The sequence below is a fragment of the Urocampus carinirostris genome, chromosome 1 (assembly GCF_059441175.1).
Source record: "Urocampus carinirostris isolate Australia breed hairy pipefish chromosome 1, RoL_Ucar_1.0, whole genome shotgun sequence".
Lineage (NCBI taxonomy): Eukaryota > Metazoa > Chordata > Actinopteri > Syngnathiformes > Syngnathidae > Urocampus > Urocampus carinirostris.
Window position 1 is genome coordinate 53,828,950 of NC_142349.1, and position 15,020 is coordinate 53,843,969.

The 15,020-nt window shown below is 40.6% G+C and overlaps 11 non-coding genes and 2 pseudogenes across 11 annotated transcripts in view; all 13 read left to right on the forward strand.

Annotated features, from left to right (window-relative positions):
* The window catches only part of LOC148376095 (5S ribosomal RNA), a 119-nt gene extending 33 nt beyond the window's left edge, over positions 1 to 86 (forward strand). The window contains exon 1 of the ribosomal RNA XR_015847973.1: positions 1 to 86. This exon is cut by the window's left edge and continues 33 nt beyond it. This is a non-coding gene — a ribosomal RNA (5S ribosomal RNA).
* Positions 87 to 309: 223 nt separating this feature from the next.
* On the forward strand, positions 310 to 428 carry LOC148376096 (5S ribosomal RNA). The gene has a single exon (XR_015849301.1). It is a non-coding gene; the product is annotated as a 5S ribosomal RNA (ribosomal RNA).
* Positions 429 to 825: 397 nt separating this feature from the next.
* On the forward strand, positions 826 to 944 carry LOC148376097 (5S ribosomal RNA). The gene has a single exon (XR_015847427.1). It is a non-coding gene; the product is annotated as a 5S ribosomal RNA (ribosomal RNA).
* A 222-nt stretch (positions 945 to 1,166) lies between these two features.
* On the forward strand, positions 1,167 to 1,285 carry LOC148376098 (5S ribosomal RNA). Its single transcript, XR_015847700.1, has one exon. It is a non-coding gene; the product is annotated as a 5S ribosomal RNA (ribosomal RNA).
* Positions 1,286 to 1,509: 224 nt separating this feature from the next.
* Positions 1,510 to 1,628, forward strand: LOC148376099 (5S ribosomal RNA). Its single transcript, XR_015847779.1, has one exon. It is a non-coding gene; the product is annotated as a 5S ribosomal RNA (ribosomal RNA).
* A 223-nt stretch (positions 1,629 to 1,851) lies between these two features.
* LOC148376100 (5S ribosomal RNA) lies at positions 1,852 to 1,960 on the forward strand (annotated as a pseudogene).
* Positions 1,961 to 2,182: 222 nt separating this feature from the next.
* Positions 2,183 to 2,302, forward strand: LOC148376101 (5S ribosomal RNA; annotated as a pseudogene).
* Positions 2,303 to 2,524: 222 nt separating this feature from the next.
* Positions 2,525 to 2,643, forward strand: LOC148376102 (5S ribosomal RNA). The gene has a single exon (XR_015849302.1). It is a non-coding gene; the product is annotated as a 5S ribosomal RNA (ribosomal RNA).
* A 6,503-nt stretch (positions 2,644 to 9,146) lies between these two features.
* Positions 9,147 to 9,265, forward strand: LOC148376103 (5S ribosomal RNA). Its single transcript, XR_015847600.1, has one exon. It is a non-coding gene; the product is annotated as a 5S ribosomal RNA (ribosomal RNA).
* A 220-nt stretch (positions 9,266 to 9,485) lies between these two features.
* Positions 9,486 to 9,604, forward strand: LOC148376104 (5S ribosomal RNA). Its single transcript, XR_015847281.1, has one exon. It is a non-coding gene; the product is annotated as a 5S ribosomal RNA (ribosomal RNA).
* Positions 9,605 to 9,826: 222 nt separating this feature from the next.
* LOC148376105 (5S ribosomal RNA) lies at positions 9,827 to 9,945 on the forward strand. The gene has a single exon (XR_015847244.1). It is a non-coding gene; the product is annotated as a 5S ribosomal RNA (ribosomal RNA).
* Positions 9,946 to 10,165: 220 nt separating this feature from the next.
* On the forward strand, positions 10,166 to 10,284 carry LOC148376106 (5S ribosomal RNA). The gene has a single exon (XR_015849396.1). It is a non-coding gene; the product is annotated as a 5S ribosomal RNA (ribosomal RNA).
* A 220-nt stretch (positions 10,285 to 10,504) lies between these two features.
* Positions 10,505 to 10,623, forward strand: LOC148376107 (5S ribosomal RNA). The gene has a single exon (XR_015847582.1). It is a non-coding gene; the product is annotated as a 5S ribosomal RNA (ribosomal RNA).
* The last annotated feature ends 4,397 nt before the right edge of the window (positions 10,624 to 15,020 follow it).

Sequence of the window (15,020 nt, forward strand, 5' to 3'; positions counted from 1 at the left end):
CTCGTCCGATCTCGGAAGCTAAGCAGGGTCGGGCCTGGTTAGTACTTGGGTGGAAGACCGCCTGGGAATGCCAGGTGCTGTAAGATTTTTACTTCCAGCAAACTTTTTAGTAGTTTTTCTGGCCTCGGAGCAGCCCCTTTTGGACGGATACAGCATTATTTCACAACCTGTTTGCAAAACAAATAAATGAAGAATTACACACATATTAAACCCCTGTTGTTTTATAAATGGCTACCCCTCTTGGCAAACAGTGGCGTTGCAACTTCCGCGGTGTTGATTATAAATACTGAAAATTCTCCCTCTTCTTTCGCTTACGGCCATACTACCCTGAACACGCCCGATCTCGTCCGATCTCGGAAGCTAAGCAGGGTCGGGCCTGGTTAGTACTTGGATGGGAGACCGCCTGGGAATACCAGGTGCTGTAAGCTTTTTACTTCCAGCAAACTTTTTGGTATTTTTTCTGGCCTCGGAGCAGCCCCTTTTGGACGGATACAGCATTCTTTCACAACCTGTTTGCAAAACAAATAAATGAAGAATTACAGACTGGGAGGTTCGGGTTCGCGCCCCGGCCGAGTCATTACTAAGACTTAGAAAGTGGTCGGCGGCGCCCTCTCTTGGCTGCGGCTGCATCGGGTCAGATGCAATCGACATTTCGTTCTGTGTACATTGTTACACAGAATGACAATACAAGGAAATTATTATTATTATTATTATTATTATATTAAACCCCTGTTGTTCTATAAATGGCTACCCCTCTTGGCAAACAGTGGAGTTGCAACTTCCGCGGTGTTGATTATAAATACTGAAAATTCACCCTCTTCTTTCGCTTACGGCCATACTACCCTGAAAACGCCCGATCTCGCCCGATCTCGGAAGCTAAGCAGGGTCGGGCCTGGTTAGTACTTGGATGGGAGACCGCCTGGGAATACCAGGTGCTGTAAGCTTTTTACTTCCAGCAAACTTTTTGGTATTTTTTCTGGCCTCGGAGCAGCCCCTTTTGGACGGATTTGCATTCTTTCACAACCTGTTTGCAAAACAAATAAATGAAGAATTACACACATATTAAACCCCTGTTGTTTTATAAATGGCTACCCCTCTTGGCAAACAGTGGCGTTGCAACTTCCGTGGTGTTGATTATAAATACTGAAAATTCTCCCTCTTTTTTCGCTTACGGCCATACTACCCTGAACACGCCCGATCTCGTCCGATCTCGGAAGCTAAGCAGGGTCGAGCCTGGTTAGTACTTGGATGGGAGACCGCCTGGGAATACCAGGTGCTGTAAGCTTTTTACTTCCAGCAAACTTTTTTCGTATTTTTTCTGGCCTCGGAGCAGCCCCTTTTGGACGGATACAGCATTATTTCACAACCTGTTTGCAAAACAAATAAATGAAGAATTACACACATATTAAACCCCTGTTGTTTTATAAATGGCTACCCCTCTTGGCAAACAGTGGCGTTGCAACTTCCCTGGTGTTGATTATAAATACTGAAAATTCACCCTCTTCTTTCGCTTACGGCCATACTACCCTGAACACGCCCGATCTCGTCCGATCTCGGAAGCTAGGCAGGGTCGGGCCTGGTTAGTACTTGGATGGGAGACCGCCTGGGAATACCAGGTGCTGTAAGCTTTTTACTTCCAGCAAACTTTTTAGTAGTTTTTCTGGCCTCGGAGCAGCCCCTTTTGGACGGATACAGCATTCTTTCACAACCGGTTTGCAAAACAAATAAATGAAGAATTACGCCCATATTAAACCCCTGTTGTTTTATAATTGGCTACCCCTCTTGGCAAACAGTGGCGCTGCAACTTCCGCAGTGTTGATTATAAATACTGAAAATTCTCCCTCTTCTTTCGCTTACGGCCATACTACCCTGAACACGCCCGATCTCGGAAGCTAAGCAGGGTCGGGCCTGGTTAGTACTTGGATGGGAGACCGCCTGGGAATACCAGGTGCTGTAAGCTTTTTACTTCCAGCAAACTTTTTGGTATTTTTTCTGGCCTCGGAGCAGCCCCTTTTGGACGGATTTGCATTCTTTCACAACCTGTTTGCAAAACAAATAAATGAAGAATTACACACATATTAAACCCCTGTTGTTTTATAAATGGCTACCCCTCTTGGCAAACAGTGGCGTTGCAACTTCCGCGGTGTTGATTAAAAATACTGAAAATTCACCCTCTTCTTTCGCTTACGGCCATACTACCCTGAACACGCCCGATCTCTGACCGATCTCGGAAGCTAAGCAGGGTCGGCCCTGGTTAGTACTTGGATGGGAGAACGCCTGGGAATACCAGGTGCTGTAAGCTTTTTACTTCCAGCAAAGTTTTTGGTATTTTTTCTGGCTTCGGAGCAGCCCCTTTTGGACGGATTTGCATTCTTTCACAACCTTTTTGCAAAACAAATAAATGAAGAATTACACACATATTAAACCCCTGTTGTTTTATAATTGGCTACCCCTCTTGGCAAACAGTGGCGCTGCAACTTCCGCAGTGTTGAATATAAATACTGGAAATTCTCCCTCTTATTTCGCTTACGGCCATACTACCCTGAACACGCCCGATCTCGTCCGATCTCGGAAGCTAAGCAGGGTCGGGCCTGGTTAGTACTTGGATGGGAGACCGCCTGGGAATACCAGGTGCTGTAAGCTTTTTACTTCCAGCAAACTTTTTTCGTATTTTTTCTGGCCTCGGAGCAGCCCCTTTTGGACGGATACAGCATTATTTCACAACCTGTTTGCAAAACAAATAAATGAAGAATTACGCACATATTAAACCCCTGTTGTTTTATAAATGGCTACCCCTCTTGGCAAACAGTGGCGTTGCAACTTCCCTGGTGTTGATTATAAATACTGAAAATTCACCCTCTTCTTTCGCTTACGGCCATACTACCCTGAACACGCCCACTTCCTGGTTTGTGTTTGTGAGTTGACGGCTGCAGTAGGGAGAGGAAGGCTCTCCCCATTCTTTGTTGATTTTTCTTATTTATTTGAAGGTTTATTCAAAAGTTTAAGTGCTTTATTTTCGTTTTTTGCGTCCCCAGCAGACTTAGTTTCTGTCTGGGGAGCCTCTTTTTGGTTCTTTCTTTCTTGAACGAACAATGGACGGACCGCATGGCATCGAGCTTGGAGTGGAAGCGGACAAGCGTGTTGTGGATTTGCCCCCAGGAACGGATGAATGTAGCGAAGTGAAACTGGACAATGGAAAACCGACAACGACAATGGACTGTGATTCGAACAAGGTATTTAAAAAGTTGCCAATTATGAATGAAACCGGACTGGATACAAAGGAAAAGAGTATGGACAATGATTTCAACAAGGTAGCTCGGCATGGAGAGAAAGAAAGTGAGGCGGATGGAAATAATATGAATGGATTAATTAACAAAACAAATGAAATGATTGTACAAGGACAGAATAATGATACGGATAAAATGAACAATGGATTGGACATGAGGAGAAAGAAGGAATATAACATGCGGGATGGTGAAAAGAGAAATAAGCAAGAAACAAAAAAAGATATGGAGAATGTGAAAGGGCTAAGACAAAGAAAATATTTGAAAGAACTGACGATGCTTTTGGAAACAGAGAAGATTGAAAACATAACACCAGTTGACTTGATTAAAGAAATCGAGAAGACGGTGGGTGCGGGGAAGCTACTGGTACTACGGTCTACACAAAACAAACAATATCAAGCGACGTTGGAAAATGAGGAGGCATGTGAAATTTTAGATGGGGGCCTCTTATGCAAAGGGGTTCTAATCCAGACTAAAAGACTGCAAGTGAACGAGGTTATGGTCTCCTTCCTACAACTGGCCCCATTCATAACCGATGAAGAGGTGCTGGAAAAGCTGCGGAGGTGGAGAGTGGACCCTGTCCTCCCATTAAGGCGGCGCTTCTACCCGGGCACGTCCGTTGAAGATGGGACAAGATTCATCAAAGTAAAATTCCCAAAAGATGTAGCCTCCCTGCCGTATTCCACCAGGTTCGAGACTCCGGACGGTCCCCAGTACTGCCGAGTGATTCACGACCGGCAGGTGAAAATCTGCCGGTTGTGCATGAACCCTGGTCACGTGCTGCGGGAGTGTCCGGAGTTTACATGCAGGGAGTGCTTACAGCAGGGTCACTATGCCCGGGAATGCGTCGCTCCCAGATGCCCTGATTGCTCCTGTGCATTCATACACTGTACATGCGTTTCTTCTGCTGAGGGAGAGGGAGAAGCAAGCAAGTTGGAGATTAACATGGTAGCATCAGAGGCGGGGGATGAGGGTCCCTCCCAGGAACCGACGCATGAAGAGGATCCCCCCTGTGCTCAGCCCCCCAGACAACAAGACTCAGAGAGCGAGGACTCAGACATGGACATTGGGATTTTAACTGGAACAATTGAAGCTGAAACAATGGAGGAGGAGGAGCAGAGGGAGGAGGAGACCCGGACACACAAGGAACTTAATAAAGAAGAATCGTTGGATAAAGATGGACAAGGTAACTGTGACGTTTTAAACAAGTTGGGCAATTTTATGAGTAAAAGGAAAAGGTTAAAACCAAGTATTGACACGGACAAGGTATTACAAGCACAGGAGAGAAGAAGAAAGGCAAAACAAATAGAAATAAATGGAGGGAGATATGAGGTTTTACAGGATGATGGTGGTACATAGTAATGGTTGGTTTTATGTTTCTTAAATATTTTGCTGGCTTGAATTATTTATTGCCATTTATTATTTTAATGGGGTGGAATTTTATTTCAATAAACATGAGGGGAGGGGCGAATCCCGAAAAATTACAGAAGTTAATCAGAGAGACTGAGAAAAATGATATTATTTTATTGCAAGAAACGAACTGGACAAGTGTGATAGCGGAAGATTTTAGAAAACGATGGGATGGGGAGGTTTTATTTAATAATTGTGAGGGAAGAGGTAGAGGAGTGGCTTTTTTAATTAAAAGGAATATGGTTGAGGAAGTAACAGAAATATATAATGATAAAAAAGGAAAAATACTAACTATAAGTGTTGGAGAAGGTAATGAGAAAATGAATGTTTGTAACATACATGCACCGAATGAAGAGAAAGAGAAAGTTGAATTTTTTAAGAAATTAAAAGTTCTAATCGAGGCTTGGGGGGAAACTGTGGTTGCTGGGGATTTTAATACAGCACTACAGAAAGAAGATGTGGCAGATAATATGGTTTTTAGAGCAGAAAGGGGAAGAAAGGAACTAATACAGGTAATGGAAGAACTCGATTTAATAGATGTATGGAGAGAAAGGAATAAAGGAGTTAGAAAGTTTAGCAGAAGACAAATTGTTTTAGATGAAATTAAGCAAAGCAGAATTGATATTGTTTTGGCAAAAAGTAGTTTTATGGAGAATTTTAAAAGTATTTACTACAGAAGATGTAATTTTAGTGATCATGACTTTATTGTTTTTAATATAGATCTGAATAAAATAGAGAAGGGGCCGGGGGTATGGATTTTAAATACAAAAGTCTTAAAAGACAATTTTTATCAAATGGAAATAGAAAATATAATTGTAAACAGCATAAAGAACATGACAAAGTATGAAAGTAACTTGGGAATATGGTGGGACAATCTAAAGTATGATATTAAAAGACTTTCGATTTTGTTTTGTAAAAAACTGAGAAGACAGGAAAGGGGGAGAGAAGAAAAGTTACAAAAAGAACTAGAAGAGGAACTAAAACAAAGTGATGGGAAAAATGAAAACACGAATAAAATTATGGAGATAGAAGATGAACTTAAAAAAATAGAAGAAGAGAAATTCCAGGGTGCTATGATAAGAAGTAGAGCGAAATATATGATTGAAGGCGAACGATGCACAAAGTTCTTTTTTGAACTAGAAAAAAACAGACAGAAAACTGAAGAAATTAAATGTATTAAAAATGGAGAAGGAAAGAGATTGACAGATAAGGACAATATTTTAAAGGAAATAAAAAGATTCTATACCAACTTATTTTCAAAACAAGGTGTGGAAGAGGGTGCAAAAGATTTTTTATTGAATAATATTAAGAGTAAAGTAAGTAAGGAAGATAAAACAATGTGCAATAGAGACATCAATAGTGAAGAAATAGAGAGAGCCATAGATGAGATGAAAAATGGCAGGAGTCCTGGTCTGGATGGCTTACCATGTGAATTTTACAAGGTTTTTAAAGGTTCACTTGTTCCTGTTTTAAGACAAATGTATGAAGAAGTGTGGAAAGGAGGGGATCTCAGCTCAAGGATGTCAAGAGGTTTAATTAAAATTATATATAAAAAGAAAGGGGACAGGGAAGAGCTGCAGAATTTTAGACCCATAAGCCTTTTAAATTGTGACTACAAGATTTTGGCGAAGATAATGGCAAACAGACTGAAGCGGGTCTTACCAACAGTCATCCAAACTAACCAGGCTTATGCGGTAATAGGCAGAGACATCTCAGACACAGTTAATGGTGTGAGGGACAAAGTCTGGTACATGGAGAAGGCAGGAGTCAGTGGCTTTTTAATTAATGCAGACTTAGAAAAAGCGTTTGATAGGGTAGAGCACGATTTTCTATTTGCGGTTTTAGAAAGATTTGATTTTGGGGAAAACATAATCCGGTGTCTGAGATGCCTCTACGCTGATGCCAAGAGTTGTGTCAAATGCAATGGTTTTTTAACAGATTTTATTCCTTTAACCAGGTCAATAAGACAGGGCTGTCCACTGTCAGCAATACTTTACTCTTTGGTTGCAGAACCTTTAGGACTTGCGATCAATGCTGACAATGGAATAAAAGGGGTAAAGATTGAAGGTTTTAAGAATTTTAACACAGAAACCAAAATTTATCAATATGCAGATGACACAACTCTAATTTTAAAAGATGAGCACAGCATTTTTAAAGCGTTGGATACCATAGAAATATACAGCCGGGGTTCAGGAGCTCGGATGAATGTTGGAAAAACTGAGTTTTTAAAATTAGGAAAGCAAACCGCCTTGTCAAGGACACTACCTTTTAAAGAAGTAAAAGATAACCTTAAAATTCTGGGGGTGAGAGTAGGGCCAAATGAAAAAGAAACTACGAAACTGATGTGGGAGGAGACAATCGGGAAAATAAGAAATAGATTGGCATTTTGGAAAAGGAGAAGTCTTACTCTGAAAGGAAAAATTTTAGTTGTTAATACACTGTTTTTATCCAAAATATGGAGTGTCCTTGGATCAGTGTGTTTGCCATTACCCACAGTTAAAACTCTGAAGCAGTTTGTGACTGACTTTATTTGGGATGGTAAGCCATCTAAAATAGCCTATGAGACTCTGATTGGAAGGGTGGAGGAGGGCGGTCTGGGATTGCTCGATCCATCCATAAGACTGAAGGCTTTAAGAATAAAAACTGTTAGAAATTTCATGAGGGAGGGAGACAAGGAAGGGACACAAATTCTGCATTACTTTTTAGACAAAGCTTTTAAAATGGGGCCTTCAGCCTTATGGATGAAAGCAAAGGAATATATGACAACCGGCATCCCAGACTTTTATAGGGAAGTTTTAAAGGCTTGGAGTGAATTTATAGGACATGTAGTTTTTAAACCGGAGGGAAAGGAAGAAATTTTAAATCAACCTTTGTTTTTAAATCCAAATTTACGAATTGGAGGAGGGAACTTTTATAAGCACTGGTTTGATGCAGGATTCCGAAAAATCAGGGATCTTTTGTACGAGGTCAGACCGGGATTCTTGCCGTTTCAAGCTTTCATTGATGAAATTGGTGCAACAGTGGGCGAATGTAATGTAGAAAAAGTCAGGAATGAGTACACGACAATAAAAAAAGCAGTTCCTAAAGAATGGTGGACAACTATAGAAAGAAATGAAAAGAAACAAGAGGAAGGTCCAATGAGAATAGAGATGAAGGACACAGGGACACCTTTTAGTGCTCTTGTTTTAAAAGACTTTTATTCTGTTTTTAGAGAAATGGCTTTTATACAACCGAGGGCAAATTCTTATTGGGAAAAGATGTTTGTGGATTTTAACACAAAAGATGTGTGGAGGAACATCAGAACCGGTTTGAAATGCCCTTTGTTAGAAAATTTTGATTTCCTTTTAGCCCACAACTGTGTTTTTAATGAAATGAGACTTTTTAAGATGGGACTTGCAAGAGATGAAACATGTAAAATATGCAAGAAGGAAAAAGAGGGCTTAAAACATATGTTCTTTAACTGTGAGGAACTGAAAAAACTGACCGCAGTGCTTAAGGAAATGACGAAAGGTTTTGGACAGAATGAGCAGTATGTTGATGAAAATTGGGAGAAGATGTTTTTATTTGGGATGGTACAAGGTAAAAAAGGAAAAAATAACCAGGCACTCAATATAGTCTTATCAGTGGCTAGGCATACAGTGTGGGTAAGAAGAACGGTTTTGAAGAATAAAGGACGGAAATTGGATATATGCAAACTGTTTGAAAGCAAATTGAAAAGAATAATGGAAACACTGTATGTCTATTTTAATACTAACGGAATTTTAGAGGTTTTTAACAAAATATTTGTTCTTACTAATCCTTTTGTACAAACAACTTGGGAGGGTGTAAGAATAATTTTACCAGATGTGATGTAACCAATGTGCCTGTTTGTTTTTTTAGTTCTATTACATTCTTTGAAGATGTATTTTACAAGTTGTTTATGGTCACTGCACAAAAAGCACTTAATGAATTATGCGACACAGTGTGCTCTGAATTTACACATATTTGTTTTAACTCTGATGCACGACTGTTGCTGTACGAGGTTTAAATGACCACGTTTTTGTGTCTTTGAAAAATATGCAGATGTACTGAACAAAATGATGTAAATGGAGAATTGTAAAATTGTTTTGGACAAGCTCTATAAATAAAAGTCAAAAAAAAAATCTCGTCCGATCTCGGAAGCTAAGCAGGGTCGGGCCTGGTTAGTACTTGGATGGGAGACCGCCTGGGAATACCAGGTGCTGTAAGCTTTTTACTTCCAGCAAACTTTTTGGTATTTTTTTCTGGCCTCGGAGCAGCCCCTTTTGGACGGATTTGCATTCTTTCACAACCTTTTTGCAAAACAAATAAATGAAGAAATACGAACATATTAAACCATTGTTGTTTTATAATTTGCTACCCCTCTTGGCAAACAGTGGGGTTGCAACTTCCGCGGTGTTGATTATAAATACTGAAAATTCACCCTCTTCCCTCGCTTACGGCCATACTACCCTGAACACGCCCGATCTCGTCCGATCTCGGAAGCTAAGCAGGGTCGGGCCTGGTTAGTACTTGGATGGGAGACCGCCTGGGAATACCAGGTGCTGTACGCTTTTTACTTCCAGCAAACTTTTTGGTATTTTTTCTGGCCTCGGAGCAGCCCCTTTTGGACGGATTTGCATTCTTTCACAACCTGTTTGCAAAACAAATAAATGAAGAATTACACATATTAAACCCCTGTTGTTCTATAAATGGCTACCCCTCTTGGCAAACAGTGGAGTTGCAACTTCCGCGGTGTTGATTATAAATACTGAAAATTCATCCCCTTCTCTCGCTTACGGCCATACTACCCTGAACACGCCCGATCTCGTCTGATCTCGGAAGCTAAGCAGGGTCGGGCCTGGTTAGTACTTGGATGGGAGACCGCCTGGGAATACCAGGTGCTGTAAGCTTTTTACTTCCAGCAAACTTTTTGGTATTTTTTCTGGCCTCGGAGCAGCCCCTTTTGGACGGATTTGCATTCTTTCACAACCTGTTTGCAAAACAAATAAATGAAGAATTACGCACATATTAAACCCCTGTTGTTCTATAAATTGCTACCCCTCTTGGCAAACAGTGGAGTTGCAACTTCCGCGGTGTTGATTATAAATACTGAAAATTCACCCTCTTCTTTCGCTTACGGCCATACTACCCTGAACACGCCCGATCTCGTCCGATCTCGGAAGCTAAGCAGGGTCGGGCCCGGTTAGTACTTGGATGGGAGACCGCCTGGGAATACCAGGTGCTGTAAGCTTTTTACTTCCAGCAAACTTTTTGGTATTTTTTCTGGCCTCGGAGCAGCCCCTTTTGGACGGATTTGCATTCTTTCACAACCTGTTTGCAAAACAAATAAATGAAGAATTACACATATTAAACCCCTGTTGTTCTATAAATGGCTACCCCTCTTGGCAAACAGTGGAGTTGCAACTTCCGCGGTGTTGATTATAAATACTGAAAATTCTCCTTATTCTTTCGCTTACGGCCATACTACCCTGAACACTCCCGATCTCGTCCGATCTCGGAAGCTAAGCAGGGTCGGGCCTGGTTAGTACTTGGATGGGAGACCGCCTGGGAATACCAGGTGCTGTAAGCTTTTTACTTCCAGCAAACTTTTTGGTATTTTTTCTGGCCTCGGAGCAGCCCCTTTTGGACGGATTTGCATTCTTTCACAACCTGTTTGCAAAACAAATAAATGAAGAATTACACATATTAAACCCCTGTTGTTCTATAAATGGCTACCCCTCTTGGCAAACAGTGGAGTTGCAACTTCCGCGGTGTTGATTATAAATACTGAAAATTCACCCTCTTCTTTCGCTTACGGCCATACTACCCTGAAAACGCCCGATCTCGTCCGATCTCGGAAGCTAAGCAGGGTCGGGCCTGGTTAGTACTTGGATGGGAGACCGCCTGGGAATACCAGGTGCTGTAAGCTTTTTACTTCCAGCAAGCTTTTTGGTATATTTTCTGGCCTCGGAGCAGCCCCTTTTGGACGGATTTGCATTCTTTCACAACCTGTTTGCAAAACAAATAAATGAAGAAATACGCACATATTAAACCATTGTTGTTTTATAATTTGCTACCCCTCTTGGCAAACAGTGGGGTTGCAACTTCCGCGGTGTTGATTATAAATACTAAAAATTCACCCTCTTCTCTCGCTTACGGCCATACTACCCTGAACACGCCCACTTCCTGGTTTGTGTTTGTGAGTTGACGGCTGCAGTAGGGAGAGGAAGGCTCTCCCCATTCTTTGTTGGTTTTCTTATTTATTTGAAGGTCTATTCAAAAGTTTAAGTGCTTTATTTTCGGTTTTGCGTCCCCAGCAGACTTAGTTTCTGTCTGGGGAGCCTCTTTTTGGTTCTTTCTTTTTTGAACGAACAATGGACGGACCGCATGGCATCGAGCTTGGAGTGGAAGCGGACAAGCGTGTTGTGGATTTGCCCCCAGGAACGGATGAATGTAGTGAAGTGAAACTGGACAATGGAAAACCGACAACGACAATGGACTGTGATTCAAACAAGGTATTTAAAAAGTTGCTAATTATGAATGAAACCGGACTGGATACAAGGAAAAAGAGTATGGACAATGATTTCAACAAGGTAGCTCGGCATGGAGGGAAAGAAAGTGAGGCGGATGGAAATAATATGAATGGATTAATTAACAAAACAACTGAAATGATTGCACAAGGACAGAATAATGATGCGGATAAAATGAACAATGGATTGGACATGAGGAGAAAGAAGGAATATAACATGCGGGATGGAGAAAAGAGAAATAAGCAAGAAACAAAAAAAGATATGGAGAATGTGAAAGGGCTAAGACAAAGAAAATATTTGAAAGAACTGACGATGCTTTTGGAAACAGAGGAGATTGAAAACATAACACCAGTTGACTTGATTAAAGAAATCGAGAAGACGGTGGGTGCGGGGAAGCTACTGGTACTACGGTCCACACAAAACAAACAATATCAAGCGACGTTGGAAAATGAGGAGGCATGTGAAATTTTAGATGGGGGCCTCTTATGCAAAGGGGTTCTAATCCAGACTAAAAGACTACAAGTGAACGAGGTTATGGTCTCCTTCCTACAACTGACCCCATTCATAACCGATGAAGAGGTGTTGGAAAAGCTGCGGAGGTGGAGAGTGGACCCTATCCTCCCATTGAGGCGGCGCTTCTACCCGGGCACGTCCGTTGAAGATGGGACAAGATTCATCAAAGTAAAATTCCCCAAAGATGTAGCCTCCCTGCCGTATTCCACCAGGTTCGAGACTCCGGACGGTCCCCAGTACTGCCGGGTGATTCACGACCGGCAGGTGAAAATCTGCCGGTTGTGCATGAACCCTGGTCACGTGCTGCGGGAGTGTCCGGAGTTTACATGCAGGGAGTGCTTACAGCAGGGTCACTATGCCCGGGAATGCGTCGCTCTCAGATGCCCTGATTGCTGCCGTGCATTCATACACTGTACATGCGTTTCTTCTGCTGAGGGAGAGGGAGAAGCAAGCAAGTTGGAGATTAACATGGTAGCATCAGAGGCGGGGGATGAGGGTCCCTCCCAGGAACCGACGCATGAAGAGGATCCCCCCTGTGCTCAGCCCCCCAGACAACAAGACTCAGAGAGCGAGGACTCAGACATGGACATTGGGATTTTAACTGGAACAATTGAAGCTGAAACAATGGAGGAGGAGGAGCAGAGGGAGGAGGAGACCCGGACACACAAGGAACTTAATAAAGAAGAATCGTTGGATAAAGATGGACAAGGTAACTGTGACGTTTTAAACAAGTTGGGCAATTTTATGAGCAAAAGGAAAAGGTTAAAACCAAGTATTGACGCGGACAAGGTATTACAAGCACAGGAGAGAAGAAGAAAGGCAAAACAAATAGAAATAAATGGAGGGAGATATGAGGTTTTACAGGATGATGGTGGTACATAGTAATGGTTGTTTTTATGTTTCTTAAATATTTTGTTGGCTTGAATTATTTATTGCCATTTATTATTTTAATGGGGTGGAATTTTATTTCAATAAACATGAGGGGAGGGGCGAATCCCGAAAAATTACAGAAGTTAATCAGAGAGACTGAGAAAAATGATATTATTTTATTGCAAGAAACGAACTGGACAAGTGTGATAGCGGAAGATTTTAGAAAACGATGGGATGGGGAGGTTTTATTTAATAATTGTGAGGGAAGAGGCAGAGGAGTGGCTTTTTTAATTAAAAGGAATATGGTTGAAGAAGTAACAGAAATATATAATGATAAAAAAGGAAAAATACTAACTATAAGTGTTGGAGAAGGTAATGAGAAAATGAATGTTTGTAACATACATGCACCGAATGAAGAGAAAGAGAAAGTTGAATTTTTTAAGAAATTAAAAGTTCTAATCGAGACTTGGGGGGAAACTGTGGTTGCTGGGGATTTTAATATAGCACTACAGAAAGAAGATGTGGCAGATAATATGGTTTTTAGAGCAGAAAGGGGAAGAAAGGAACTAATACAGGTAATGGAAGAACTCGATTTAATAGATGTATGGAGAGAAAGGAATAAAGGAGTTAGAAAGTTTAGCAGAAGACAAATTGTTTTAGATGAAATTAAGCAAAGCAGAATTGATATTGTTTTGGCAAAAAGTAGTTTTATGGAGAATTTTAAAAGTATTTACTACAGAAGATGTAATTTTAGTGATCATGACTTTATTGTTTTTAATATAGATCTGAATAAAATAGAGAAGGGGCCGGGGGTATGGATTTTAAATACAAAAGTTTTAAAAGACAATTTTTATCAAATGGAAATAGAAAATATAATTGTAAACAGCATAAAGAACATGACAAAGTATGAAAGTAACTTGGGAATATGGTGGGACAATCTAAAGTATGATATTAAAAGACATTCGATCTTGTTTTGTAAAAAACTGAGAAGACAGGAAAGGGGGAGAGAAGAAAAGTTACAAAAAGAACTAGAAGAGGAACTAAAACAAAGTGATGGGAAAAATGAAAACACGAATAAAATTATGGAGATAGAAGATGAGCTTAAAAAAATAGAAGAAGAGAAATTCCAGGGTGCTATGATAAGAAGTAGAGCGAAATATATGATTGAAGGCGAACGATGCACAAAGTTCTTTTTTGAACTAGAAAAAAACAGACAGAAAACTGAAGAAATTAAATGTATTAAAAATGGAGAAGGAAAGAGATTGACAGATAAGGACAATATTTTAAAGGAAATAAAAAGATTCTATACCAACTTATTTTCGAAACAAGGTGTGGAAGAGGGTGCAAAAGATTTTTTATTGAATAATATTAAGAGTAAAGTAAGTAAGGAAGATAAAACAATGTGCAATAGAGACATCAATAGTGAAGAAATAGAGAGAGCCATAGATGAGATGAAAAACGGCAGGAGTCCTGGTCTGGATGGCTTACCATGTGAATTTTACAAGGTTTTTAAAGGTTCACTTGTTCCTGTTTTAAGACAAATGTATGAAGAAGTGTGGAAAGGAGGGGCTCTCAGCTCAAGGATGTCAAGAGGTTTAATTAAAATTATATATAAAAAGAAAGGGGACAGGGAAGAGCTGCAGAATTTTAGACCCATAAGCCTTTTAAATTGTGACTACAAGATTTTGGCGAAGATAATGGCAAACAGACTGAAGCGGGTCTTACCAACAGTCATCCAAACTAACCAGGCTTATGCGGTAATAGGCAGAGACATCTCAGACACAGTTAATGGTGTGAGGGACAAAGTCTGGTACATGGAGAAGGCAGGAGTCAGTGGCTTTTTAATTAATGCAGACTTAGAAAAAGCGTTTGATAGGGTAGAGCACGATTTTCTATTTGCGGTTTTAGAAAGATTTGATTTTGGGGAAAACATAATCCGGTGTCTGAGATGCCTCTACGCTGATGCCAAGAGTTGTGTCAAATGCAATGGTTTTTTAACAGATTTTATTCCTTTAACCAGGTCAATAAGACAGGGCTGTCCACTGTCAGCAATACTTTACTCTTTGGTTGCAGAACCTTTAGGACTTGCGATCAATGCTGACAATGGAATAAAAGGGGTAAAGATTGAAGGTTTTAAGAATTTTAACACAGAAACCAAAATTTATCAATATGCAGATGACACAACTCTAATTTTAAAAGACGAGCACAGCATTTTTAAAGCGTTGGATACCATAGAAATATACAGCCGGGGTTCAGGAGCTCGGATGAATGTTGGAAAAACTGAGTTTTTAAAATTAGGAAAGCAAACCGCCTTGTCAAGGACACTACCTTTTAAAGAAGTAAAAGATAACCTTAAAATTCTGGGGGTGAGAGTAGGGCCAAATGAAAAAGAAACTACGAAACTGATGTGGGA